At 63.0% G+C, this 27,040-nt stretch overlaps 1 protein-coding gene across 7 annotated transcripts in view; it reads right to left on the bottom strand.

The window, feature by feature from the left end:
• The window catches only part of CACNA2D2 (calcium voltage-gated channel auxiliary subunit alpha2delta 2), a 109,621-nt gene that overhangs the window by 28,369 nt on the left and 54,212 nt on the right, over positions 1-27,040 (bottom strand). The window lies entirely within an intron of this gene.

Below are 27,040 nucleotides of genomic sequence, written 5' to 3'. Positions count from 1 at the left end.
CTCTCCAGGGCCGCCATGGAGCGGAGTGAAGTCCTGCTGATGACTGTCACCGTGAGCCCATCACTGCTGCGTGCCAAGCCCTCCCCTAGGCCACCGACATACATGCACCTGTCACTGTTCACCACGTGATGGCATGTCCCCTCCTCAGAAGAGGACGCCCAGGCATGAAGACGGGGAGCAGCCTGCCCCAGGTCACAGAGTGGGTCTGGGTTGGGCTGGGGCCCCAAGCCCGGCCCTCACCACTGCCTCTGCCCTGCCCATGACCAAGGTCAGCAGGCACACTCCACAGGGCCCACCGTGCCCGTGAGGGACGGGGTAGCTCTGTGGGGAGAGGGGCGCTGGCCCCCCCAGGACCCCGTTCCATCCCATGGGGGGAGCAGCGACGTCCTGCCTCCTGGCCTCCAGCCAACTCAGGGGGCCACGGCCTCTCGGTGCTCAGGACGCACGGCCCAGCCACCAGTCCGGGCGCGCGGGCCCTGGAGGGGAGATGCTATAACGCCTGGCAGCTGTGCACGAGGGGGAACTGGGTCAGGACGTGGCGGCCGGCTGCGCCTCCCTCCCAGCATGGACGGCGTGTGGAGGCATGGCGGGGCTCCTTCGGGGTGCAGCCTGCACTCCCTGGGGCTGTTCAGAGCCACCCCCCTGCTGGGCCTGGCCTCCCCTCCTCCTCAGGCCAAGAGCACTGCATGCTGGGAGGGCTGGGAGGCTGGGAGGCTGGGGTCCTGGGGGCAGAATAGAAAAATCCCTCTTAAGTCAAACCCTTCCCTTCCCAATGCTGAGCCCCGCCTGGCCTCCACCCACCTCTCCTGCTACCTCACCTGCCTGTTTGTAGGTTCCATCCTCTGCTCGCCTATTACTGCAGTGCCTGCCTGGGTGGGCCCTGCCTGGGTGGGCCCTGCCTGGGTGGGCCCTGCCTGGGTGGGCCCCCTCCCCCCTTCCCCCTCCTCCCCTCCCTCTTATACAGCCTCTCTACCCCAGGTACCTCCCATGTCTTGCCTCCAATTCTGGCCCCTCCTGAGTTCCTGGACACCCTCCTGGGGTGACGCCCAGGCCCACGGGAGCTCACACCATGGCACCTGCAATGAGCCCACCTTGGAGCTCTGCCCCCTACATCCTACCGTCGAGATCACTCAAACCAGCTGCGCGGAGGGTGTCCCCGCCCAGGCTCTGCGCTCCCTCCGGCCCGGCATCCTCTCTCGCCCTTTGACATTTATCTCCTCGTGGCGCCTGGAGCCTTTAAAACGCGGATCTGAGCGTGTGGCCGCCCCCACCCCTAAATCCTCAGCAGCCCCCAATGGCTCTGCATATAAAAGGCAAGGCTTTCGCCCTGGCTGGTGTGGCGCGGTGGTTAGCGTGTCGTTCTGTGCACCGAAAGTTCTCAGGTTTGATCCCGGGTCAGGGCATGTATGGGAGGCAACGGATGGATGTTTCTCTCTCACAGCGATGTTCCCTTTCTCTCCCTCCTCCCCCTTCCTCTCTCTCTAGAATCAATGAGAAAAAAAAGAGACAAAGCTTCCTTGAGGCCCCAGCTCCTGCCCCTCCCTCTCCATCCCGGGGCCTCCTTTCCTCCCGAACCGCACCCCCAGGACAGGCGAGGCCCCTCATGCACAAGCCTGCGGTGCCCTTCGGCAGAGGACACTGCTGTGTGACGCGTGACATGCATGTTAACAACACTTGTCACATGACTGTTAACTGAGCAGCTATTACACAGCTCAGCACCTGGCCTGGAGGGAGGGGTGAAGCGTAAGGAGGGAGGGCGCCTTGAGCAACTGCTGCCCGCCCTTCCTGACCCTCCCAGGGCTCAGCTCTGTGCGCGGATTCGCAGGCCAGGACAGGAGGCTGCAGCCCCTCTGGCTCCCTAGCCTAGGGAGGGGAGCCCCAGGGAGGGGGTCCCAGCACCCAGCCTCCCTGGATTCTCGGAGTCCCTCAGGCTCAAAGGCTGGGGTCAGCCGCTGACTCGTGAATAACAGTTGCAATAGCCACAGCGAAAGGATTACTTTTAATCCTCAGTAACGATCAAGCCATTATTATTTTCTCGGTGTTACAGATCAATCAGTCCATCCCCGGGCGCCGCACGCGGGGAAACTGCTAAACACACAGGCCTGGTGGTGCGGGGGAAGGGCTGGGCGTCGGAATGGCGCTGCGGTGGGCAGTGTGGCTGCGTGTGTCCGGTCAGGCGTGAGGATGAGACGTGGGTGGAGGGCTGGGACCGCCCACGGGCAGGCCTGAGGAGCCCTGGGTGGGGGTCAGAGCCTGGAGCCGGGGGCCTTGGAGCACCGGCCTGGGTTCGAATCCTGCCTGACTTGCACGAGTGGCTTTCTGCCCGCAGTGTCTGTGTGTAAACCGGACCCACTCAGAGCGGGTCGGTTCTTGGCAGCCCCCTGTGCCAATCCCCAGGGGCTGCCCGCAGGGAGTGCGCAGTTAACCCCATGATGGCGGAAGACGGTGCCTCTTCCTCGCCCTCCCCACCCTACCCCTAGCAAGACTCCTAAGGGGTGGGTTCCTCTGTGCCGCCCCTTTGCCAGGTGAGGTGCCACGGCCCAGCCCTGGTGAGGAAGTGGAGGCAGCAGACGCGGGTGGACCAGCGTGTAGGACAGCGAACGCCCAGGGCAGCACCAGGCCTGGCAGGAGGGGCCTGGCTGCAGGACCCCTCACCTGCCCCCAGATGGTTCCTTTGCTGTCCCCCAACCTTGGTGTCACTGGGCCCAGACCCTGGGTGGGGGTAGGCACTAGGGTGCCCAGCAGTCTCTGCCCTTCTCCGAAGTACCGCCGCACCACCCTGCTTCCCTCCTGCCCACGGGCCCTGTGTTGGCTCTGTATTGTGGACTGATAGATACTAAATACAGATTTCCAATTTCCAAAGCTGTTATGGTTTAATGAGTAAATAATATACATATTTAAAACTGTCTAAAAACATATCTGCATAATTAAAATATCTGCATAACAATGAAGCAAGATGCAGCTTAGCAAGGAGGGAGCCGGAGCCCCAGGGCTGACAATAGGGGCAGGCGAGCAGGCGGGTGGGGTCCCAGCCCCGCCAGCTCTCCTCCCTGCGGCCTTGGCCCGAGTGAGCATCTGTCCCGCCTGCTCCAAGCAGGTCCATCCACAGTCAGGGACGGGGGACCTCACTCGGCCCTGTCCTTGCACAGCCTGTAGCCCGTGGGTGGTGCCCGGCACAGGGCCTGCTAGCTGAGTGGTGGCGACCTTGGCCGCTGCCATCCGTGGCATTCGACGTGCTCCGAGCTTTGTGGGGACAGCCTCACTCCCCATGGCCCGAGGGCAGCTCCTGTCCCGATCTCCCATTGTGCTGGGCCCCGAGGGGTGGGGAGAAGGGCGTCGGCATGGCCGAGTGCTGCCAGGACCCATGACTTGCGCGTGGCAGGAGATGGAGATGCCAGTGGCTTTGTCTTCCTGTCAAGTGCACCACCAACACCAGAGCCTCCTGGGCATAACTGGCACCCGGCCTGGCCCTCCTGCCCTCCGAGGTCCCTTCCATATATATGATTTCAGAGAGGAAGGGAGAGGGAGAGAGACATTAATGATGCGAGAGAATCATTGATCGGTTGCCTCCTGCACGCACCCCACTGGGGATCCAGCCCACAACCCAGGCGTGTGCCCTGACCGGGAATGGAACCGTGACCTCCTGGTTCATAGGTCGACACTCAACCCCTGAGCCACGCTGGCCGGGCAGCGAGCTCTTCTTTACACCCGGGTGGCTCCTACGGCAGCTCGGTCCCACTGCCCTGAGCTGGGGCTGCTGGAGCCGCGTGGTGAGAGCTGCCCGGGAGGACACGCGCTGCGAGGAGCCCCTCCGCCAGGAGATGAATGTCCACGGGAAGCAGAGCCGAGCCCCCATCTGCGAGGGCGGCGGAGCCCCTCCAGCCGCCAGGCCCCTCCCGTGATGTTATTTTTATACTTTTCCCTAAAACACTGCCTGAGCGGGTCCTTCTCGACTCTATTAACATTAGGAACCTAATCAGTAATCAGGCAGCTCATAATTTTCTGATTAGCTCTGATTAGGCCCAATCTTGGGCGGGGAGAGGGAGTGGGACACTGCGATGTGCGCGATGGGGGACTGGCCCGCTGGGGCGGAGGGCAGAAGGAAAGAGCCCCCGGCCCCACTGTCTTCTGTCCTGGGGGGGCGGGGAGCGGGGTCTTTCTGTGGGTGATAGGGGTGCCGGGGTCAGGGAGCACTGGCAGCAGGGACCCAGGGCAGGTTGGGCCCAGGCTTTCAGCACCATGGACAGAGCATGGCTTGGTCTGGGCATCCACCTGGGTTCTGCACTGCCCAGGCGCCTCGCAGTCCCCCTGCAGGCAGGGCTCCAGGGGAAGCCTTGGGTGATGGTGACAGTGGCCGGGCTGGCCTGCTCAGGGGATGCAACATGTGACCCTGACATGGAGCACTGGCCCCGGCCACTTACTGACTGCACCGCCGGCAGGGCCTGGCTTGAAGACCGTGGACTCAATGAGGCCGGGGCCCCGCTGCACAGTGGGGAGCCGAGACCTGGAGGGACCACCCGGGTGACGGTGCCAGTTAGGGCAGAGCCTGGGCCTGTGCTGAGGCCTCCCAGGCCAGGGCCAGGCCTCCCTTCTGCCTGAGACCAGTTTGCCACCTTTGCAACACATGCTCGGGTGGCAGCTTCGTGCTGGCTCCGCAGACCTCCTGGGCCTGCCAAGCAGGGACCCTGAGCCCGGCCCGTCCGTAGCCCTGGCTGACTCAAGTCCCCACCCCTCAGCCCACCCATGGGCCTTTCCACAGGTGCAGACTCCTTGGGGCCACACCCGGGAGCCCCGTTCAGGTCCGGGGCAGCGTGGCCCTGCCCTGGCCCGGTCCGGATCACAGGTCACCACCTCTGGTTGAACGCGACCATCCAGGTGATCTCTGATGAGATGCACAAGCTGCTGGCAGAGACGTGCCCAGCTAATGCCATGCAAATCGCACGGAGGCAATCAGCCTGACTCTAAGAGCTGCCCCACCAGCCGCAGGCTGGCTCATTGTCTTTTCTGTCAATTTGCATCGCATTACCCAGAAGGCTGTGCTCACTGGAGGTTAAAACAAAAAAAAGAATAAGGCAAACCCCACTGAACCTGTCTCCAGTGAGGGCAGAGGCCATGTGTGGGACAGGGCTGCCGGGTGGAGGGCCCCATGAGGTTCCCTGCACAGGGAGCCCTGCCCCCCTGTACCCCAATGCCACTGTCACCATGGCTCCCAGCAGCACCAGAATGTTACTCCCATCACCACCATCACCTCCATCGCCATCACTGATCCCCCAACCACCATCAACATTCCCATGATTGCCACCAATATTCCCATGCCCACTCGAACATCACTCCATCTCCACCACCATCACCACTGCCAACATCACTCCATCTCCACCACCATCACCACTGCCAACATTGCTCCACCTCCACCACCATCACCTCCATCACTATCACTGATCCCGCAATCAACATCAACATTCCCATGATTGCCACCAATATTCCCATGCCCACTCGAACATCTCTCCACCTCCACCTCCATCACCACTGCCAACATCACTCCATCTCCACCACCATCACCACTGCCAACATCACTCCACCTCCTCCACCATCACCACTGCCAACACTGCTCCACCTCCACCACCATCACCACTGCCAACACTGCTCCATCTCCACCACCATCACCACTGCCAACATCACTCCACCTCCACCATCATCACCACTGCCAACACCGCTCCACCTCCACCACCATCACCACTGCCAACATCACTCCATCTCCACCACCATCACCACTGCCAACATTGCTCCACCTCCACCACCATCACCTCCATCGCTATCACTGATCCCGCAATCAACATCAACATTCCCATGATTGCCACCAATATTCCCATGCCCACTCGAACATCTCTCCACCTCCACCTCCATCACCACTGCCAACATCACTCCATCTAGACCATCATCTCCACTGCCAACATCACTCCACCTCCTCCACCATCACCACTGCCAACACTGCTCCACCTCCACCACCATCACCACTGCCAACACTGCTCCATCTCCACCACCATCACCACTGCCAACATCACTCCACCTCCACCATCATCACCACTGCCAAAATCTCTCCATCTCCACCATCATCACCACTGCCAACATCACTCCATCTCCACCACCATCACCACTGCCAACACCGCTCCACCTCCACCACCATCACCACTGCCAACATCACTCCATCTCCACCATCATCACCACTGCCAACATTTCTCCACCTCCACCACCATCACCACTGCCAATATCACTCCATCTCCACCATCATCCCTGCCATCACTGCTCCATCTCCACCACCATCCCTGCTGCCATCACTGCTCCATCTCCACCACCATCCCTGCTGCCATCACTGCTCCATCTCCACCACCATCCCTGCTGCCATCACTGCTCCATCTCCACCACCATCCCTGCTGCCAACACTGCTCCACCTCCACCCTCCCTCCCACCCCCTTCACCAATATCCCCATCACTCCCGCCCCCTGTGACACCTGTGCCGGCACCTTGGTCTCCTCATGGTCACTGCCATCACTGGCGGCCCATCACCCCTGCCTCTCCGAGGAAAGTCTGAAGAACAGGTGGAGACCACTCGCTCTTTACCGTTCTCTGCCCACCTCCTCCAGCATCGTCAGAAGGCGGGGAACCCACACACGGAGACCTCATATTCGACACCCCAATCTGGTCAGGACTCTGTGCTTGCAACTGGGTGTCTCTGGAAGGAAGCCCTCAAGGTCAGCAGAGGGTAGGGGTGCTCACCCACTCTGGCAGAGCCCCTGGGAGGGTGGGGCTCAGCTTACTCCCCTGATCAGCAGCCACAGCGCCCCCTGGGGCACAGCCAGGAGCTGCGTGTGTGACGTGGGTGACTGTGTTTGCCCATCTCTGAACACGATCACTTCATCTCTAAAATGAGGCTTCTGGCCCTGACTGGTTTGGCTCAGTGGATAGAGCGTCAGCTTTCGGACTGAAAGGTCCCAGGTTCGATTCCGGTCAAGGGCATGTACCTTGGTTGCGGGCACGTCCCCAGTAGGAGGTGTGCAGGTTTCTAACTCTCTATCCCTCTCCCTTCCTCGCCCCCTGCCCCCCCCCCCCCCAGTCACTCAGAGCGGGAGTCGGAGCCAGGTGGTTCCGCTCGGCGTCACTCTGCTGGGCGTGGATGCCGGGGACTCCACCCATCGCTGCCCATGGGCTTTGGTGGCAGCAGCACGGGCACCAACCTGGACACAAAGCGGGCACTGTCTGGCCCGGACGCGAAGCTGGGGGCCCGGCCGGCCGGCAGGCAGACAAAGGCCTGGGGGCGGGGGTCGCGGTGGGAACGCCCAGGGTGAAAGCCGCTCCGAGTCCTGGCTGCGTCCACGGCCGCCATCGGCCCGGGCACTGGGTGATTATGAGGAGTAAGGCGGCCGCCATCAGCCCGGGCACTGGGTGATTATGAGGAGTAAGGCGGCCGTGGGACAGCGGGAGCCTTGGCGACGGTGTTTAAGGTGTTTGTCAGAGCCGTGGGACACGGGCTGCCAGGCGCTAATGGCTTCTGCTGGCTGCTGCCAAGTGAGAGGAGGCGGGCGGGCAGGCGGAGGCGGCCTGGCTCCTGCCCGGGCCCCGTGCCCACCCCACGCTGCACGGCTGCTCCATGACAGGTAGGGCCCACCTGGGCCTCCCAGAGCCTTGGTGCCAGCAGGGAGGGCATCACACATGGCCAACTATTTGGGGGCATCTCTGCCACCTCCCCCTCCATCTCTGACCCTCTGCCCTGGGACGAGGGTGTGGGAGTCTGTTCTCTAAAGAGCCATTTTCCGGGGAAGGGACCCCTGAATCCTCGCTGCTAAGGCCCCTGGGTCAGCTTTGGGTGGGAGAGAACCTTCTAGTGATGGACGTGCAGGGGACTCAGACCTGTCCTGACTGGTGCTTTCATCTCTACTGGCCTCGGCATTCCTCCTGGTGAAATGGGAAATGCCCCACCCCCACCCCGTGCCCAGGGGGACGGCTGCGTCAGTGAGAAAACAGAACCCTGGTGTGCTGGCCACGTGGGCTCATCAGGGAGGGTCACTGAGAGAGTCGGGGCCACCCAGGGGTCAGGTGTGGGCCCTGGGGCTGCCTGAAGAGCACACTGCAAGGGAGGCCAGGCCTTGCCCGGGAGACACCCTCGGCCAGGTGCCCGGGCGGGGCTTTGGGCAACGTGCTCCTGCCCTGGAAAGTGCACTGGGGAACTGGCCCCAGCCCAGGTCACGCAGACCTGCTGTCACAGGCCACCCGCTGAGCCTCCCTCCTGCCCAGCCTGTTCATTCATCCCTAGAGCGGCCCCTACAAAGCAGGCCCCATCCCCAACCCATTTTGCAGATGAGGAAACTGAGGCTCAGGTGGTTACTCAGCTTGTAGTCACAGCTCTGAGGGCGGGCGGGGGGTTGTCCCTGGGCCCTCCCTGTGATCATGAGCCCTTTGAGGAGGAAGTGGGCTGTTGGCTGGCTGTGGAGCAGAGAGCAGGGGAAGGGGGAACACCAAGGGGCTGGGAGAAGGATGCAGCGGGCAGGAGACCTGGGTGGGCCTGAGCGAAGCCTCAGCTTTACCGCGTGACCTTGCACTTGTCGTCCTAGTGACCTTGGAGTGCGTGCTCCTTTCCTGGAGCACAGGCTGAGGCCCTCGGAGGCAGCAGAGGTCCCAGAAGGGGTGGGTAGCCGCCCGCCTGGCAAGGTCACCCAGCGAGCTCCCCCCCCACCTGTGCTCCCCGGGCTCTGCCTGGGACCCTGATGGCGTCAGAGCTGGGCCTGGGGCGCTGTGGGTGTGCATTCATGGGTGTGGAGCCTACTGGCCCTTGCGGGGCAGCTGCGCTTGGCTCTGCCTGGATCCAAGACTGCTGCCCGAGATGAGGCCCTGGAGGGGCGGACGGTCAGGGCAGGCCCATCCCCCAGAAGAGCAGACCCTCGTCCTGGGCTGGGTGGGTGGGCGGGCCCCAGGGCCATCCTTCCACGCCCGCCCAAGCTCGCAGAACTCCGTGAGCCATCCTCCTCTCACGTCAGCGGTGGCAAAACCATAGCTCGGCAGGAGGTGGGACTCCCCTAGGGTGGGTGTGAGCAGTGGGTCTGCTTCCCTCCCCTGAGCCACAGAGCCAGATCTCTCTGGGGCCCTCGTGCTGGCCCAGTCTCAGCCCCCATGGTCCTCCAGGCCCCTGAGCCTCAGCCCACTGCTCTGCTTGGTCCAGGCCTGCTGGCCCATCCCAGCGCGGGCTCTGGCCATGGGGGCTCTCCCTCCCCAGCACGCAGGAGCCTGGTGTCCTCAGAGACCCCCATAGGAAAGGGGGGTAGGAGGGACCCTGCGATGGAGGCCTCTTAAGCCACTAGTGAGGGGGGACAGCCAGGCAGGGCTGGTGGGATCTTCAGCTGTAGAAGGGGGTGGGCGAGGAGGCCTCCTCCATCTGACTTTGGGGTCACAGCTTTGCAGTCCTGGGGGTGGAGGGCTTGGAGTTAGAGAAGGAGACTGCGTGTGCATTCGCATTTGAATGTGGACTCGTGTACACACACGAGCGCGAGAACACATTGCGGGCATGAGAAATCACATGCATGAGAACATGGGATCACATGTGTGCATGGACATGCTTGCTAACACGTGCTCAGACGCACTCCAAATGGGGGGTGGGTCCTCACCTACGTGTCCTGAACTCACCTCCTCAGGCCCAGGCGGCTGGGGAGGGGCGCTCGCCGGGCCTCGGGTCCTGGACCCGCAGCCCCGACCACCTGCCCACGCAGGCCTGGCCCAGCGGCCTCTGGTGGCACCACCCGCCTCATTTCCGCCTAGTGGTCCCTCCTCAAACGAGCCCTCAGTCTGTTCGTGGTTCAGCTCCCTCCCAGCCCTCCCTCCGCAGGCCGCCCCTTTGCTGTGTGTTATCTCACCCAGTTACACCAGGCGACGGAGTAAATGGAACGGGGACCCAGGCCACTCTTCTTCCTTCTTCTTTTTTTTAAAAATCCTCACCCGAGGGTATTTTTTCCATTGATTTTTTTATTTTTTTTTAGAGAGAGTGGGAGGGGGAGAGAAAGAGAGAGGGACATCAATATGAGAGAGACACATCGATGGGTTGCTTCCTGCATGTGCCCCAACCAGGGCCGGGGATCGAACCTGCAACCGAAGTACATGCCCTCGACCGGGAATTGTACCCGCGACCCTTCGGTGCGAGGGATAACACTCCAACCCCTGAGCCAAGCCGGCCAGGGCCCCTCTTCTCTCAACAAACATGTTCACGGCCTGTGCTGCCTGCAGGGACGCGAGATGAATCAGGCCCGGCCCCCCTCACAGGGCAGGGAGGGGCTTCCACTCTCCGCCATGCTCACCCCCACCCACCCCGCACTGCCCACAGGCGCCTTCAGGATGGCAGGGATCACCCCTGGGGGCCCACAGTCCGCATGTGACCCACACAACCTTGGGGGCGAGGCTGGTGCTGCTGGCCGCGTTCCAGAAGAGGTTCAGAACACGCAGCTGAGCACCCAAGGCCGCAGACCTGGCGGGAGGAGGACCCGGGGCCCACGCCTCGGTCTGTCCAGCTGCTGAGCCCCGGCCTGCAGCCCCGCGACTGGAATCGGCCGCACCCGTGTGACCAGCGAGCCCAGTGCTGCCGGCAGCTCCTGCCTGTCACCCCTGGCGAAGGCCAGCTGGGCCTCGGAGGCCTGGGGGGAGGGACACTCTCAGAACTGGAACCAAGTGCCAGCTCCCGGCCCTGCTCCTAGTCACGCCTCGTCTCTGATCAGAGCACAGAGCACTGGCTCTCCCTTTTCCCTTTGGCCACCAGGAGGCTCAGGGTCAACCTGGAGACGTGACTGGACCTGGTCCGGAGGTGGCGTGCCCTGGCTCTTTTGTCTCATCCTATTGTTCACAGTCTATGTTTTACTCCGTGAGGAGCTTCCCACTACTTTGCTGAATGACCCGGGGAATAAATCGAATGAAACTGAACTCCTCACCCCACCCCATCGTTCCTCTCCCGTGGGTCCAGGAACACTGGACGGGGGCCAGGGGGCCGCAGTGCTCTGTGGGTGTCAAGCCGGTTGCTCTCCCCAGCCTCAGTTTCCCCCTTCCTGTACCCCTGACTTTGCCTCCCCGTCCCCTCTGCTGCTCTGTGAGGCTAGATGGTCTGAGGGCAGCGGCAGGCCCTGCCTTGAGCCATCACCAGCCAATGGGCAGGCCGGCATCTGGCAGGCACAGCCGTCTCCCTGGAAAACGAGCCGCTTCTTACTGAGATAACGAATCGCTCCATTTAGATCCAAATTAACCTCCCCCAATTACCCCATTTTCTACCACATTTCACCAGATCCAAACCCCCTCCTGCCCGCACACGTGCCCCGCCCTCCTCACTCCCAAAGGGCCGGCAGTGGCACCCTCCTTCCAATGGCCACGTATTTTCTTTCCTTTTTGGGGGGCTGGGGTGGGGGAGTGGGAAGCTTGATGCAGCTGCTGCTCTGAGGAGTGGGGTTTTACTTTATTTTTTTAGCTCACTCTTTGAAATAAGGATGCAATACGGGATCAATTTTTGATGACAGTGAAGTAAAAGGGGGAAAATAGTAGCAATTTTCTCTTCTGAACACGCCCTGTGTAATGGGAGGATGTCACGGTGGAGTTCTGCCCGGAGGAGAGAGAGGGTACGTGGTCAGTCAGAGGCACCTTGCAGGATCTCAGCCCGGGGGCGCTGGGCACCCCCTCCCCGTTAGGATGGCTGCCAGGGCCCAGGGCTCGAGCCCAGGAGAGACTGGGGCCCCAGGGCTCCATGCCATCTTCCGGGGCTCAGCTGCTGTGGCCTGAGACGCCACCCCCCCACCCCCCGACCAGGCCCTGGGGCACCCCCTTGCCTGCGCTCTGCTGTCTCAGCTTGGATCCTAGAGCTGGACCCCGGGGATCGGTGCTGGTGAGGGTCATAGAATCCTGCCCAGATGCTGCCGCCGCAGTTGTGTTAAACGAGGGAGCTGAGCTTTGGTTGGCTTCGAGCTGGTGGGGGTGGAGGAGCGTAAGGGCGGGGGACACCTGAGAACAGGGGAATGAGGAGCTGCGCCCTGAGCTGGCCAGGGCGGGGACAGTCGGGGTATCTAGCCACTTGTCTCGGCTCAGGAAAGAGGTGGGGTGAGGAGGGGACAGCGGTGGGGCTGGGTCTCAGGGGACCCTGCAGGAGGAATTGTCCCTCAGTGTCAGCTGACCTGGAGTCGGGCCTGGGCTGTGTGGGTCGGAGGCCTCCGCCCCGTCCTGAAGGGATGCTGGGCTCCCGGCCGGGGCTCCGAGGCGCCCCGGGTGAGGCGAAGGCCCTGCGCCGGATGGACCGAAGGACAGGGGTCTGGCTGCCAGGGCCGCACGCCCACCAGGGAACCCACTCCACAGTCCATTCTCCATGGTGCCCTTTGAAACTTGGGGCACCCCCACCGTGGCTGTCTGTGCACTGGACAGCCTTGCCCCCCCCTTCTGAGGCCCAGGACAGACTTGAATCAGAGCCGTACCCCGAAGGCCCGAGCAGTTCTCATTGTAGACACGGGCAGTCACGCCAGGTAGACCCACAAGCACAGCACAAGGTCGCGTCAACCCCCCACACGCCCGCAGAGCCCACGGTTAGGAAGCCACGCAGCCACGGGCCCGAGCCAGCGTGCCCCGCCTGGGGCTGGTCCTCACCCAGCCAGGACACTGCCCTGTGGAGCCTTTTCCCTGCCACCACTCACAGGCCCATGACCAGCACCCAAGACCCCAGGTGACCTTCCAAAGTCCTCACTCAAGGTCAAGGCTGTGCAAGCAAGAGCAGGCCCCCTGCCCCCTCCAGGCCACTCCACCCAGCAAAACCCAAATGCCCGGACCCTGGGAGGGGGTGCAGCAGGTTGGCCCCTGGTCCCCGCGCCCTTCTGTCGGCAGATGCTGCCTGAAGCCGCGCCGCCACCACCCTCCCCTCCTCGCTGCGGCCGGGCCTCGGAAATAATTAGCAATTCTGCTCCACGCAACGCCGGCCCGATGGGGTAATAAACGCCAACATCTGTCAGAAGAGCGCGCTCCTATGGAATTGCCAAGAGAAACATTTTTCTCCTCATTCAATTCGCATTTAAATCGAAAACAACCCCTTCCAGTCAGCGCCAGGCTGCGGGCGCGGGGCTCCCGGAGCCCACAAGCTGTTCCGGGGCCTGCGAGAGGCTCGGCCGAGTGGCGATCAGTCACTCAAATTAACAAATCACTTTACTTAGAAATGAAGAGACTGGGTAAGTGACGGGTGGCGGTGGCGGAGGAGGGGAAGGCAGCCATCCGCCCGCTGCTGTGCGTGCCACGGGGCGCCCTCTGTGCCCCCAACAGAGGGCCTCGGAGGGGCTCCCATCAGGGGAGTCAGCGCTCCCCTCTTCCTAACGACTAGTGTGGCCAGCAGCCCGGGAATCACGGTGCCCTTCTTGGTGGTAAACTGAGGCTCAATGAAATGAGGAACCGTGCAGGCTCTTCCCCCAAAGCCGCCCCTCGGTCTGCAATTCCGACTCTGGGCTGCAGGAGGCGCGATGTCCCTGGGACTGGACCTCAGGAGCCAGCACCTGACCTGGTGTCCCTGAGCCCAGCTGGGAATGCTAAAGGGTGTCCCAAAATTCACGCAAGAAGTAATTTTGATAGAAAACACAGGTTTATAATTAAAAATTGTAAATTTTTTTATTGATTCATGAAGTATACAGTCTAGGGTTATGTATGGAATAACACATCGGGTAAATGGCCTCCACGGCTTTGCTGGCACAGACACAAAGCCGTGGTCTTCATTGGTCTTCATCGTCCCTGCTCCTGGGCCATCATTGGCACTTGGTAATGCTTATCACATTGAAGGGATTGAAATCAAAGGGCAACAGATATTAGAATCTGATTCAATAAACCAAGTAAAATTAGGCTTTTATTTTTTGTTGTTGTTGTTAATGCTCACGCAAAATTCAAATCGTGTGTGAATTTTGGGACACCCTTTACCTGCGAGAGGCACTGTGACCCAGAGGTGACCTTGAGGCCCATGACACAGCCTGGGCTGCATCTCCCCTGATAGGTGACCCTGAGGGACACCTCCCCAGCCTGAGACCGGCGGCTGCGGGTGACCCCGAGGCTGCGGCAGCTGACAGCCCTCTCCCAGGAACACGGGGCCTTTCTACCTGGCGAGGGGCACGTGCTGTGGCCCCCGTGAGTGGTTCTGCCGGACGGGGAGAGACCGCACGCAGAGAGCTGGCGCCGTTCCTCAAAGCTGGTGGCGACAGCCAGGGCGGGGCCCTCAGAAATGGTCCCCCCCCTGCCCCCCGCCCTGGCAGAGCCAGGAAGCCAGGAGGTGACAGCGCAGGGGGCAGCCAGGCCCTGCTTCCTCTGGGCCCCCAAGGAGACCCAGGAAGGCCTGACCTCCACTCCTGCCCGCCGGCCCCTCCTCCTCCCCCTCCTTCTAAGAGGAAAGTCACCGGGAAGCAGACCTCACGGGGAGGAAGGAGAGCGTTTTTAATTCAAAGTCGGAGAGAATTCACCTCTCAAGGGAGTCAAAGCAAGAGAAGGTGGGGAGACAGGGAGGCCGAGAGGGGGGCTGGGAAAGAAGGGCGCCCCGCTGAAGGCTCTGAGCCCCATCCCTCCAGCTCCAGGGGCCACGGCTGCAGGTCTGAGCCTCTGAGGGCTCTCCGTGCAGATGGGGCCTGGCAGCCTCTACTTTCCCATCCGGGCAATGGGTGGAGGGGAGCGGGGTGCTCAGCAGCGTGGCTCCCTTGGCTGCTCCCTCTGCCCAGCCCCACCTCCTGCTCCCAGGGAGGAGGAGGAGGCCTGGGGCCCTGTGGCTGCAGCTGTCGTGCTTGGTCAGGGTCAAGGCCAGGGCCATGGCCACATGTGACCCATTGGGGGGCTCCACCTGTGCCCTGTCCACAGTCCACTGTCCCCCTTCCTGCTGGACCAGGCCCTGTGTGAGGTGGGTGGTGGGAGGGCAGCCCACCCACTATGAGACCTATCCGTTGGCAGATACAATGAAGGCCACTGGGGTTCCCACTGTCCAGCTGTTCGCTGCACACCTGGCTACAGGCTCGGCCCATCATGCACGGCCACCTGGGCCGAGCAGAGGCCACCGGGCACCCTGCCTGCTCACCCCAGCCTGCCGACCATGCGCATGCGCCCCTGAGGCAATGCCACTGGCCAGCTCACTAGTCTGAGCCCAGCTTGGGCCTAAGTCCCGGGGTATACGCAGGTGGGCAGAGGTGCTCCTGGGGCAGGGCTGGGGCAGGTCGGCACCATCTCTCCTCCTGCCACCCTCAGGCCCTGCCCCCCAACCGCCCCCTGCTCAGGAGACCCTGGGCTGGGATGTGTGCATGTGTCGGTCACGGGGGAGGCCCCGTGTGCCGGGGGTGGGGCCAGAGCAGACCCCTGAGGTGGTCTCATGCCTAGAAATCTCCCTCCACTCCACCCCTCCCACCCTTTCCTGGGAAAAGGAAAAATCGAGGGGGAATATGACAGATGCAGTATTTTGCAAAATGAGCTAATTGCATGGCAGTCACACAGGGAGATGAGATTAGCAGGAGAATATTCGATGGAGGAGGCTGAGGCGTGCAAATGGTGCTGGGAAAAGGCCAGTGTCAGCGTGACATGCAGAGTCTGGCGCTTCGGCCTGGGCCGTGGCCGTGGGGCAGCGGCCCCTCACTCAGCTGGACCACACAGCTCAGTCCTGGGCCACGTGGGAGCCGGAGCCTCAGGCTGAGGAGCAGGCGTGTGCAGTACACAGGTCACCCTCCCGTCCGGACACCCCCATGGGTACGTGCACATGGCCCAGGACAGGGAAGAACAGCCACTCTCACGTGTCCACCCCCCCAGCCCCCCACGGCCGGGAGCCTGTGTCTTGGGGTTGGGCCTCGCGCTTGTGGGAGCTGCGGCCATGTCACCACATCCAGGGGCTGAGCACAGACACGCCGTTTCTCTGTTTGAATGACCGGTACTTGTCTGCTGGCCCGGGGCGGCCCCTCCACATGACCGGGGTCGGGGACATCAGCCCAGGGTGCTGCCTCCCACTTCATGGCGCCCCACTCCTCAACCCTTCGGCCCGTGGCACTCTGGGTGCACAGGAAGGTGGGACCCCAAAGCCCAGTCTAACAACCAGCCCCCAGCAGGCCCTGTGGCCCCGGGGCCCGAAGTCGAGGATCTAAAAAACAAGCTCAGAAGGGCTTCAGGCCCCTCAGGGCCCTGGTCAGGAAGGTGCGCGCGACGCTCGGCTTGCACAGGGACACTGGGACGTGAAGGGTCCCGGGAGAAGCCACCCCCACCCCCTGAGGCTGCAGGCTCCCACTTCTGCATCCCAGTCACCTGGGTCCCTCCTGGGAGACAATCCCAGTCGATTCCTGGGGGCTCCATCTCTTACTCCGCAGCCTGTCCCGGTAAGTGCCACCTTCACCCCCTCCTGCTCCGCACCTACTCGCCCAGGACTCCCCCTCCCTGAGCCGCTGCAGCCTCGCCTGATCCCGAGCCCTGAGCCCCATGCCCTCCTGACAACCGCGATGGCCTCCACTCTGACACCCCGCTTCCCGGGGGCTGGAGTAAAACTCCACACCCCAATCCAGAACTCGGAGGGCCCGACCCTGCTCCCCTGCCCACTCTACTCCGGCAGCCACACTGGACTCTGCCTGACTCCCCACCCCCACCTCCAGGCCCCCTCCGTGCCGTTCCCTGTCTCAGATGCTCTTCCCTGCCCTCTGGGAGGCACGCTCCTTCCCTCCAGCCTCAGCCTCAGCCTCAGCCTCCGCGCTTCCCGGTCCCTGGGGCCCGTTCCCATGAAACCCCAAAGTGAGGTCCCTGCCAGGGACCTTCCCAAGCCCCGCCTCGCAACAGCGGTAACCCCGGCACGTGCGTGTCTACGAGCAGCCGAGTCTCAGCGAGGACGACCTCTCGGCCACCCGGCACTCCCGCCAGGCGGATGCCCACGGGCCCACTTTACAGACAGAGAAACTGAGGCTCGGAGAAAGGACATCGCCAGGCGAGGCCGCGCTGACGTGTCAGTGCTGCGCTGAGGCCACACCTGGCCTTCCGCCTCTGTCTTAATTTTAATTTTCGTGTTAATCCTCAACAGAGGGCATTTTCCCCACTGATTTTTAGAGTGAAAGGGAGGTGGGGGGGAGAGAGAGAGAGAGAGAGAGAAACATCGATTGGTTGCTTCCTGCACAAGCCCACAAACCTGACTGGGGGTGGGCGCTGGGGGGTGGGAAGGGGGAGTTGGGAGGGCAGGGATTGAGCCTACAACCCAGGCATGTGCCTCTGACTGGGAATCGAACCCGTGACCCTTCGGTGTGCAGGCCAATACTCTAACCACTTAGCCACACCAGCCAGAGCTGGCCTTCTGCCCCTTGACTCAGTTGCCTGGTCCCTGCCCCGAGGCCTCTGCCTCCTGGGGGAGCCACCCTCACAGGCTCATTTCTGGAAAACCTGCCGATGAAGTGGGTGGGAGTCTCATTCCAGAAGTAAATAGGATTAGAGGCCTTGCCACGCGGCTGACAGCTCTGGTCCCCAAGCGGTGGGACAGCCTTGGCTAACGGCGGGGACCTGAGTTCCCTCCAGGCTCGGCCTCTGTTCCCATCCGTCTGTGAAGCCATCCCTCCATCCAGCCACCAGCCACCAGTGAAAGCTACCTGTGTCCCTCCGAGGGCTGTGGCTCCCCCTGGCCCCCAGCCCCTGCCTGCACAGCTCACACCCGATGTCAGCTCGCCGGCTCAGGCCCCGGGAGTCCCCCCTGGAGTTCTGTCCACTGCCCTGACCCCGTCTGCTGCCCGCCAGGCCATCTGCCCGACTGCACCACTCGGGCTCCGCTCCTGGGACTGCTGGACTTGATGACCGCGAACACTGGGAGGGGAGGGGAAGGGGGCCCGGGCTGGGACCGGGAGTCAAAGGGGCTCTGCATGGGGGGTGGGGGGAGCCCCAAGCTTAGCCTTCAAAGGCCTGAAGGCCGCTTCTGCCCGGAAGTTCCCGAGCTGGGCCGCGTGGAGACTGTGCAGACCCTCATGAGCCCAGCTCCCTGCGGGGGCTGCCCCGGCTGGTTCCAGACAGCTGCCCAGCCCGGCCTGGCAGTCCTGTGGGTGGACGGGTGGGTCACAGGCTGGAGCTGCCCGACCCGGGCGGCTGGCGGCTGGGGCCTGACACCTCCGCTATCTCGGTAACTGGGCTCCAGCTGGTGTTGACACAGCAAACACGCTGCGGTTCCCATTCGCCCGGGCAGAGAGTGGGCAAACACAGGAAGGCTGCACAAAGGGCCCACGGCGTGACCAGCCTCCCAACACGCCCGCCGCCGCCTGTGCCAGACGCAGGAAGCGCCCCAGCCCGGACGGCGTGGCCCGCAGAGGTGGGAGCTGGGCACGGCCCCTGGCAAGGCCTCCAGAGGGGGGCGGGCTGGCGTGAGGTCCCAGGAGCCCCGGGTTGGCCCACACGCTGGGTGGGGCTTGAGGGGCTCCTCTCGTCCACGGGGCCCATCCCCGGTGATACCCCGCGAGCGTCCCGTCCTGAGTCGGGGTCTCCCAGGCCTGGGCTAAGCTCTGATGACCGATCTGCGAGGCTATGCTTGTCCCTACTGCACAGGAAGGGGACTGAGGCCCAGGGCAGAGTGCGGGTGCGGCAGAGCAGTGGGTGAGCCCCCAGTTCTTGGCATCTTCTTCCTCTGAGCCTGGTCCCGGGCACCCTGGGCCATGGTGCTCCTTTCGGAGGCGACTCATGCATGGCCAGAGGTTCTGTGGGGGCAGCACAAGGTCATGACCGGGAGGACTGTGGTCACAGGCGAGATCTGACTCCAAGGAACAGCGTCGGCAGAGCCAGGGCAGCAGGCAAGCCCCTCCATCACCACACGCATGCGCAGGCACACAGGCTGACACGCAGGCTGACACGCCTTGGGCCCTCTCCCTTGCTCCTCTCCTCTCCCTGGATAGATCTCAACCCCCTCCCCCCCACAAGCCTGGTCACTGTCCACGGCTCCCACCCTGTGGCGTGGGTCCCATCCCTGTCGCCTTGAGCGGACTGCACTCCCGGAGGCAGGGCCCCGCCGATCTGTCCCCGCTCCCTGCACCTGCTCACCGGGTACAGGGCTTACGTGCCAGGGGCTCGGCGCCAGGAGACAGTCTGAGGGCAGGACAGGCCCCTGCGGCCCCTGGTACCCGCGATGAGCCAGGCCCACTCCTCCAGGAAACTCGGGGCCGTCTGGGTGAGCGCCACGCCCGGGGCTGGCCGGCCCTCAGCTGTGGGCTCTTCCCATCGTCCCGCCGCCCTGCCCAAGGCTGGGTGCATGCACTGTGCCCGCCCACCGGCCCCGGGGGCTCACTGCTCCCCCCAGTGCCCGTAGCGACAGCGGAGGCCTTGCTTGCTGTGTATTTTAAGCCACAGAAATGGGGTGAGAAGGGTGACTGGCTGCCCCGGCGCTGCCTGCACGATGGAGGAGTCAGGCTGACAGACGTGCAGCTACCTCCCCAGAACGCAGGTGGTGAGCCCTGCCCCCGGCCTCTGTCCCCTCTGCATCCCTCTCCCACGCGGGGGACACAGAGACCTACAGGCTGCACCTGCCGGGGGCCCCTCCACAGCTCACAACACCCGAGTCACTTCCGCTCACCCTCGCCCTAGGCTCAGACTTGGTGCCTTCCTTCTCTCCCTTCGCCACCTTCGGCAATTCCCCCGCCTTCCCAGGCTAGCTCTACCGCCTCCTCCAGGCCGGCTCCTTGGACTCGCCCTTCCCGTCACCTGCTCTGCACAGTGGGACCCCACGGCTTGTCAGCCTGTCTCCTTGACGTCTGGGGTCCTGGAGGGCTGACTAGCCAGGCCACCTGCTGGCCCTACCTTAGATACACCCCCTCCCCCAGCCCTCACGTGCGAGGATTTCAGAACAAAGGGCCAGACACTATTAAGATTCAATTAAGTTTCTCACTTCTCTGATCCTAAATTAGGCTGGTCTGTCCCTGTGGCACCTGCAGGCCCTTTTCCTCGGCCTCCCAGCACCTGCCCCCACTGCTGGCGAGGACCCCTGGGAAGGAGGCAGAGCCTCCCTCGGTGCCCACTTCTCTGGGGAGTGGAGTCCAGCGTCTCCTCTGCCTCCTCCGGCTCAGCGTTCGCATCTCCATTGGGCTGATCCCCTCGCCCATGTCCTAGATTCCCCCTCCCTCGGCGGGCGGGGCGCAGGCCCATGGCTCCCAGCTGCCTCTGTCGCCCTCTTCCACCCACCACCCTCTCCAGGGTCCCCAGTGGCTCCCCAAGGTCCTGCCCTGGGGCCTCACGGGTGCGCTGCCCTCTCCTGGCAGATGCCACCCTGGCTTCTGTCCCAGCCAGCAGGCTCTGCTTCCTTCGGATTCCTGGGTGATCTGGGAGGGGCGGGCACACAGGTCCTGGAGCGGGTGAGCAGGGGATCCAGGCAGGGGCTGGGCGGCCTCGTCCGAGCCTGTTTCCTCATGTAAAGTGAGATTGTGCCTCCCAGCACGTGCAGACTGGCTCCACACGAGGGCAGGCGGGAGGTGGAGAGGTTTGCTGGGACTGAGGGCACTGCCAGGGCAGGCACCTGGCATCCTGAGCAGAACCACGGGCAGCAGGCTCAGAGGCCCCCTCTGGGGGTGAGACCTGGGCCTGGGGCACTTCAGCCGGTGCCCGTCCCCCACGAGGCGGGCGATGCTGTCAGGGCAATCAGGGTGCTGAGCTTCCCCCGACCCTTTCCCCTGACCTTCAGCCACTGGGGAGAACTCAGCAGGGTGGGGGTGGGGGGCTGGCCCCCCAGGCTCTGTGGGCCTCACGGACATGGGCCCCCAGGCCCCTAGACCTTTCCTTTGGCCGGTGGGAGCTCAGGAGCCACCACAGCGCCTCTGACCCCTCCTGCGGCCCCGCACCTGCGAGGAGGAGCCAGGAGAGACCCAGCCCGAACCACAGCCCCGCCTTCCCGAGGCCCCCAGACAGCCAGGCCCCGCTGAGCACCACTAGCTCAGGCAGGTGGGAGAGGAGGAGGGGATCACGTGTTTCTTCTGAGGATCCTTCAGCCCACCCCCTGCCCTAGCCACACTTCACACCACACCCCGCGTCCTAGCCAAGCACACACCTGGGCCCCCTAAACCACGCCCACAAACCACACCCCACGTTCTAGCCATGCCCACACACCTGGGTTCCCACTAACCATGCCCACACACCTGGGTCCCCACTAACCACACCCACACACCTGGGTTCCCACTAACCACGCCCACACACCTGGGTCCCCACTAACCACGCCCATACACCTGGGTCCCCACTAACCACGCCCATACACCGGGGTCCCCACTAACCACGCCCACACACCTGGGTTCCCACTAACCACGCCCACACACCTGGGTTCCCACTAACCACGCCCATACACCTGGGTCCCCACTAACCACGCCCATACACCTGGGTCCCCACTAACCACGCCCACACACCTGGGTCCCCACTAACCACACCCACACACCTGGGTCCCCACTAACCACACCCACACACCTGGGCCCCCACTAACCACGCCCATACACCTGGGTCCCCACTAACCACGCCCATACACCTGGGTCCCCACTAACCACGCCCACACACCTGGGTCCCCACTAACCACACCCACACACCTGGGTTCCCACTAACCATGCCCACACACCTGGGTTCCCACTAACCTCACCCACACACCTGGGTTCCCACTAACCTCACCCACACACCTGGGTCCCCACTAACCACACCCACACACCTGGGTTCCCACTAACCACGCCCACACACCTGGGTCCCCACTAACCACACCCACACACCTGGGTTCCCACTAACCACGCCCACACACCTGGGTCCCCACTAACCACGCCCATACACCTGGGTCCCCACTAACCACGCCCATACACCGGGGTCCCCACTAACCACGCCCACACACCTGGGTTCCCACTAACCACGCCCACACACCTGGGTTCCCACTAACCACGCCCATACACCTGGGTCCCCACTAACCACGCCCATACACCTGGGTCCCCACTAACCACGCCCACACACCTGGGTCCCCACTAACCACACCCACACACCTGGGTCCCCACTAACCACGCCCACACACCTGGGTCCCCACACACCACGCCCATAAACACAACACACTCACCTGCCCTGCCTCCCTCTTCCTTCCCAGGACCCAGCTCCCTGCCCTGCCAGCTCAGCCTGGAGGCCTTCCAGGGGTCCCTGGGCTCTTGCCTCCTGGGAGGCTGTCCCACACTCAGTCCCCAGTGGCTGGGAGCAGCATGTCTGCCCACGGCTCACGCGGATGCCCAGGACCCTCAGTGTGTGGGGAGTGGACAGCCCTCGGTGTGTGGGGAGTGGACAGCAGTTCCCCTCCCTTCCTGCACGCATGCGGCCACCTCCTCCAAGGAGCTAGCTCCCTCCGACCCCGATCTGGGGGGGTCGCTCTAGCACCTCGTGCTGGGGTTTCTCCTGAGCACTCACCCCCCCCAAGTCCCTCCTCACTCACTTGCTGGCCTCTCCCTGAGGGGTGGTCCCCAGGGCTCCCCACCACAGGCACTCACAGGGCCCCTCACTAATTCCCGCTCCCCCTCCCGGTCCCTGGCAGTGGCACATTGCCAGGAGCAGCACTGGGTGAGAGGAGACAATTAGCTGAAACGCCGCCATCAGGGGGAGCAGGCTGCCGGCCCTCATGCCCACACAGCGCCTAATTGGCCCCACGTGCGCGCCTCCTGTCTCGAGCGGGAAAGTGGAAGGTCAAGATCTCTTAATGTTCAGAATGGAGGGCGGCAGCAGGCACTGCCGGCCCCACAGACACACCTTTTAATTGCCCGGAGGCGGGTGGGCGGAGGCAGCTGGGGCCCCTCCGTCCACTGTCGCTGTGCCTCTCAGAGCGAGAACGCATGGCCGCAGCCTCCGTGTAACCGTGTAACCGTAACGTTTAAGAGGCTCCTGCTGGGTGACACCATGGCTCTTGTCCTCCTGATCTGCTTGTCCCACCCCCATCACGAAGGCATCGGTGGCCGCCAGCTGCCTCAATGCCCAGCTTCCCCCCCAAATCCTTGCCGCCGCCTCCAGGCAGCCCTGAGCTCACCATTGCCCCTGGGACTGAAGGGACGGTCCTCCTGCTGGGGCCGCCCCAGCCTGTCAGCCCTTCTCCGTCCATTAGACCAGTGGCTCTCACTCAGGGGGGCCGTCGCCCGCAGGGACGTCTGGCCAGATCTGGAGACATTTTTGGCTGTTACACCCGGGGGCGTGGCACACTGCTGGCACCCAGTGGGGTGCTGCCTACATCCTACACGGCACCGAGCAGCCGCACACGGACGTACCTGCTCCAATGCCAGCGATACCCACACTGAGACACCTGCGAGGCGAAGCCTGAGAGAGCAGCGAGGGGGTGGGGGGCGGGCAGACTTCTCCTTCCTGACGGTACCATCTGCCCCCCCCCCCCCCCTGCCCTGGCCCCTGGCTCACTCCCGCTCCTCCGAGCGCCCAGCCCAGAGCCAGTTCCTGAACAGACCCGGTCACGCTGCCAACAGAGCATCCGTTTAATTGGGTTAAGTGGCCATTAGCGGCAAAAGCAGGGCGGCTGCGTGCGGAAGGGTTTTTAATTTTACTCTTTAAATGATGCTCGCTCCCCAGAGAGGCCGCTGACGGTGGGAACACTGCCCACTGGTGCCCCCAGTACCAGGGCCAAAGCAGCACCCCGTGTCCCGTCCACCGGGGCCTTGTGGGGGTGCGCAGGGAGGGGGAGCTCAGTGTCTTGTCTCCATCGATGGTTCCTGGAGCTGTGAGACCAAGGAAGGAACTGCGGGGGCAGGGATGGGCCCAAGGTCACCGGGTCATCACAGGAGAGACCAGAACCCCACCTCCCTGTGGACAGAAAATGCCATGTGGCCACTGGTGGCAGCACCGAGGAGGGCAGAGAAGGGGGGAGGGGAGTGGGCGGGGGCTGGAGCCCAGCTGCCGGGATCTAACGCCTGCTGTGCTGGGAGACCTGGGCCAATGGCTTAACAGTCTGGGGCCCCGTTTCCTCAGATGTAAAATGGGAGTAAGAGGAGTAGCTCTTGGCTGGTAGGGAGGGTGAGGGGCGATCTGGCATGTTCCAGCTCAGCTCAGGCCGGGCACGTGGCAGGCACGCAGACGGAGGCCGGCAATCATGGGGAGGAATTAATTCTGCCATTTCGGGGGAACGTCCCAGGCTCTGAATCTACACAGAGCCATCTGCGGAGCGTGAGGCCCAGCCCCACCCCACAGAGTCTGATGTAGCGGGTTGGGCTGGGGCCTGGGCATCTGGGTTTAAAAGCTCCTCAGAGGCTCCAGGGTGCCAGCCGGGCCCCACACGCTGCGTGGACGCCAAGGTACAAAGGCACAGCCTCGGGAAGGTCCTGGCCCGGGGCAACGGGCAGAGCTGAGGTGGACCGTGGGCGTGGGAGGAAGGGCAGAGCTTAAGGCCGAGGTCTCCAGTCCTGGGTGCCCAGCCAGGCCTCTCCACCACCCCTGGCTTGTCTGAGGCTGGAGTTAAAGCCCCACCTCGGGAGCAGACTTCTCACCGCCACCGATGTCCCCCAGACCCTCTCTGGCCCTGGGCGTCCCCTTCTCCACGAACCAAGCCCACTGGGCACACGACCTTGGCCTCTGCCTCCACAGGAGGCTGGAATGCCCCGCACTGGGGTCACTCCTCACCTTATCCAAGTCAGTGCCCCTCCCCAGCCTCTCCTCTGATCCCATCCACGCAGCAGAGGTGCCAGGGATGGTGCCAGGGATGGTGCCAAAGGCGGCACAACTTTCAGGACACTGTTCTCACCGTGGCCTTTAGGAATGATGGCTCCTGGAGCTGTGGGACCAGAAGCACCGGGCAGGGATGGTCTCCTGTCCCCATTTCACAGAGGGGAAAACTAAGGCCAGGCTGGGCCTGGAATGAGAGCTCCACCAGGGCACCCCAGCGCCGGCCTGCACACAGTAGGCCATCAGTGAATGGAGGGAGGATTACCACCATGAAGCGATGACCTTCCTGAAAGAGGGGCTGGGTGCCAAGGCCCCAGCTGGGAGGAGAGGGGAGTCCTAGCGGGGTCCAACTCTGTCCCAATCTGCTATAAGAGGCGGGCGTCTCTCTCCCCTCCTGGGACTCAACAGTCGGGCCCGGGCTCAAAGGACCCATCTCCTGGAGGCAGGGGTTCCTAGAGAGGACCCCTCGTGTCTCCGAAGCCGTGGCCCCAGCAGGTCTCCCAGACCCGGGGCTGCCAGCTGCCTGTGCGGCAAAGCCCTGACCGCCGCCTCCCGCCTGACTCGTGGCCCATAAACCACCTGTGCAGCTTGGAGACGCTCGTTACCAACACTGATTGTCCCTGATTAGATGAGACAACGACCTCCCTCTTCGCAGGACCCACATTAACATTCCAGACCAGGGCAAGACGACTGGCTGGGGCCCAGGGAGAGAGGACAATGAGGTGGGGCTGCGGGGGCCCAGACCCCCAACACCCCTCCCTCCGTGTGCACGCGGGCCGCAAACAAACGGGGGAAAGGCGAAAGGGCCAGGCCTTGGTGAAAAGCAAATTTAAACATCATTAAGGCCGAAGGGCATCTTGAACAAGGAAGACCCAGGAGGGAGGAGGGCGGCCCTCCCCTTCCTCTGGGAGACGGGCAGCCGCCAGGGGGCGCTGCGGGGGACGTCACCTGCCGGGAGAGGGCTGGGAAGGGAGGGCTGGGGGCTGCCTGCTCATCTCGGGGAGAATGTGGGCAGTGGGGGGCCTGCCTCAGGGTCCTAGTGACCTGGGTTCAAGTCCTGGCTCCGCCACACCCTGACCCGGTGCACGGCACCTCCGCGTTTCAGGGTCGGCTCCGGGAAGTGGGCGTCCCTCACAGGGTTGCTGTGAGAAGGACCAGTGACACTCAGCCCACCAGTGAGTGTCTTTTCCTATCGTCGCCCCACTGAGAATCACCTGCATTTAGTGCCACTTGCACAGGCCGCGGCCTGGGCTGCGGAGGGAGAGGAAAGGGTACTGAGCCCTGGCCTGCCACTCAGGGCCGGGCCTGTGGGTCCGCAGTGGGTGGGGGGCTCCCCCTAGTCCATGATCCAGGTCACACAGGGGCAGGCAGGGGACCCAGCTCCTGGGGGAGGAAGGGGTCCTGGCTCTCGCCTGGGGCGGGATGTGGTGGGGTTTAGGCTGGGTGGCAGCCCTGAACTTGGCCCCGCCAGGACCTGGCCTGAGCTGGGCACGGCTCGAGTGGGCTGGCTCACTGTGTGTGTTTGTTTAAAGAGCTTTATTGATATGTAATTCACAGACCGTACAATTCACCCACAAACAACACAAGTGGTTTTCTAGCATATTCAGAGAGCTGCGACCTTGACCACACTGAGTTTAGAACATTTCCATCACCCCAACAAGAAACCCTCGGCCCATTAGCAGACACCCCCGTCCCCGCCCTTCCAGCCCCAGGCAGCCACTGATGAGCTGAGTCCACGAATTTCCTGTTCCAGAGGTTTCACAGAAAGGGGATCGCACGCCAGGTGGTCTTTCGCGACTGGCTTCTCTCACTAAGTTTAATCAGGCAGTGGTTCTCCACCTTCTGGCCCTTTAAATACAGTTCCTCATGTTGTGACCCAACCATAACATTATTTTTGTTGCTACTTCATAACTGTCATGTTGCTACTGTTATGAATCGTCATGTAAATATCTGATATGCAGGATGGTCTTAGGCGACCCCCGTGCAAGGGTCGTTCGACCGCCAAAGGGGTCGCGACCCACAGGTTGAGAACCGCTGGGTTAATGCTTCCAAGTTCGTGCCCATTGTCTCATGTGTCAGTACTGCTCCCCTCCCCTTTTTTGTTGTTACTCCTCACCCGAGGACATTTTTCCCATTGATTTTTTAGAGAGAGTGGAAGGGAGGGAGAGTGAGAGAAACATCGATGTGAGAGAGACACATAGATTGGCTGCTTCCCACATGTGGCTCAGACCAGGTATGTGGGTGCCCTTGACCAGGAATTGAACCCATGACCCTTCAGTGCGCAGGCCAAACGCTCTAACCACTGAGCCCACCAGCCAGGGCCGTACTTCTCTCCTCCTCATTGGACGGGTCTCCGACACAGGCCGGGGCGGCTGCAGCTGTGCCTCTGATCTGGGGG

The sequence above is a fragment of the Myotis daubentonii genome, chromosome 14, assembly GCF_963259705.1.
Source record: "Myotis daubentonii chromosome 14, mMyoDau2.1, whole genome shotgun sequence".
NCBI lineage: Eukaryota > Metazoa > Chordata > Mammalia > Chiroptera > Vespertilionidae > Myotis > Myotis daubentonii.
Note: the sequence above shows the minus strand (reverse complement) of the source record. Positions and strands in the feature narration are given on the sequence as shown.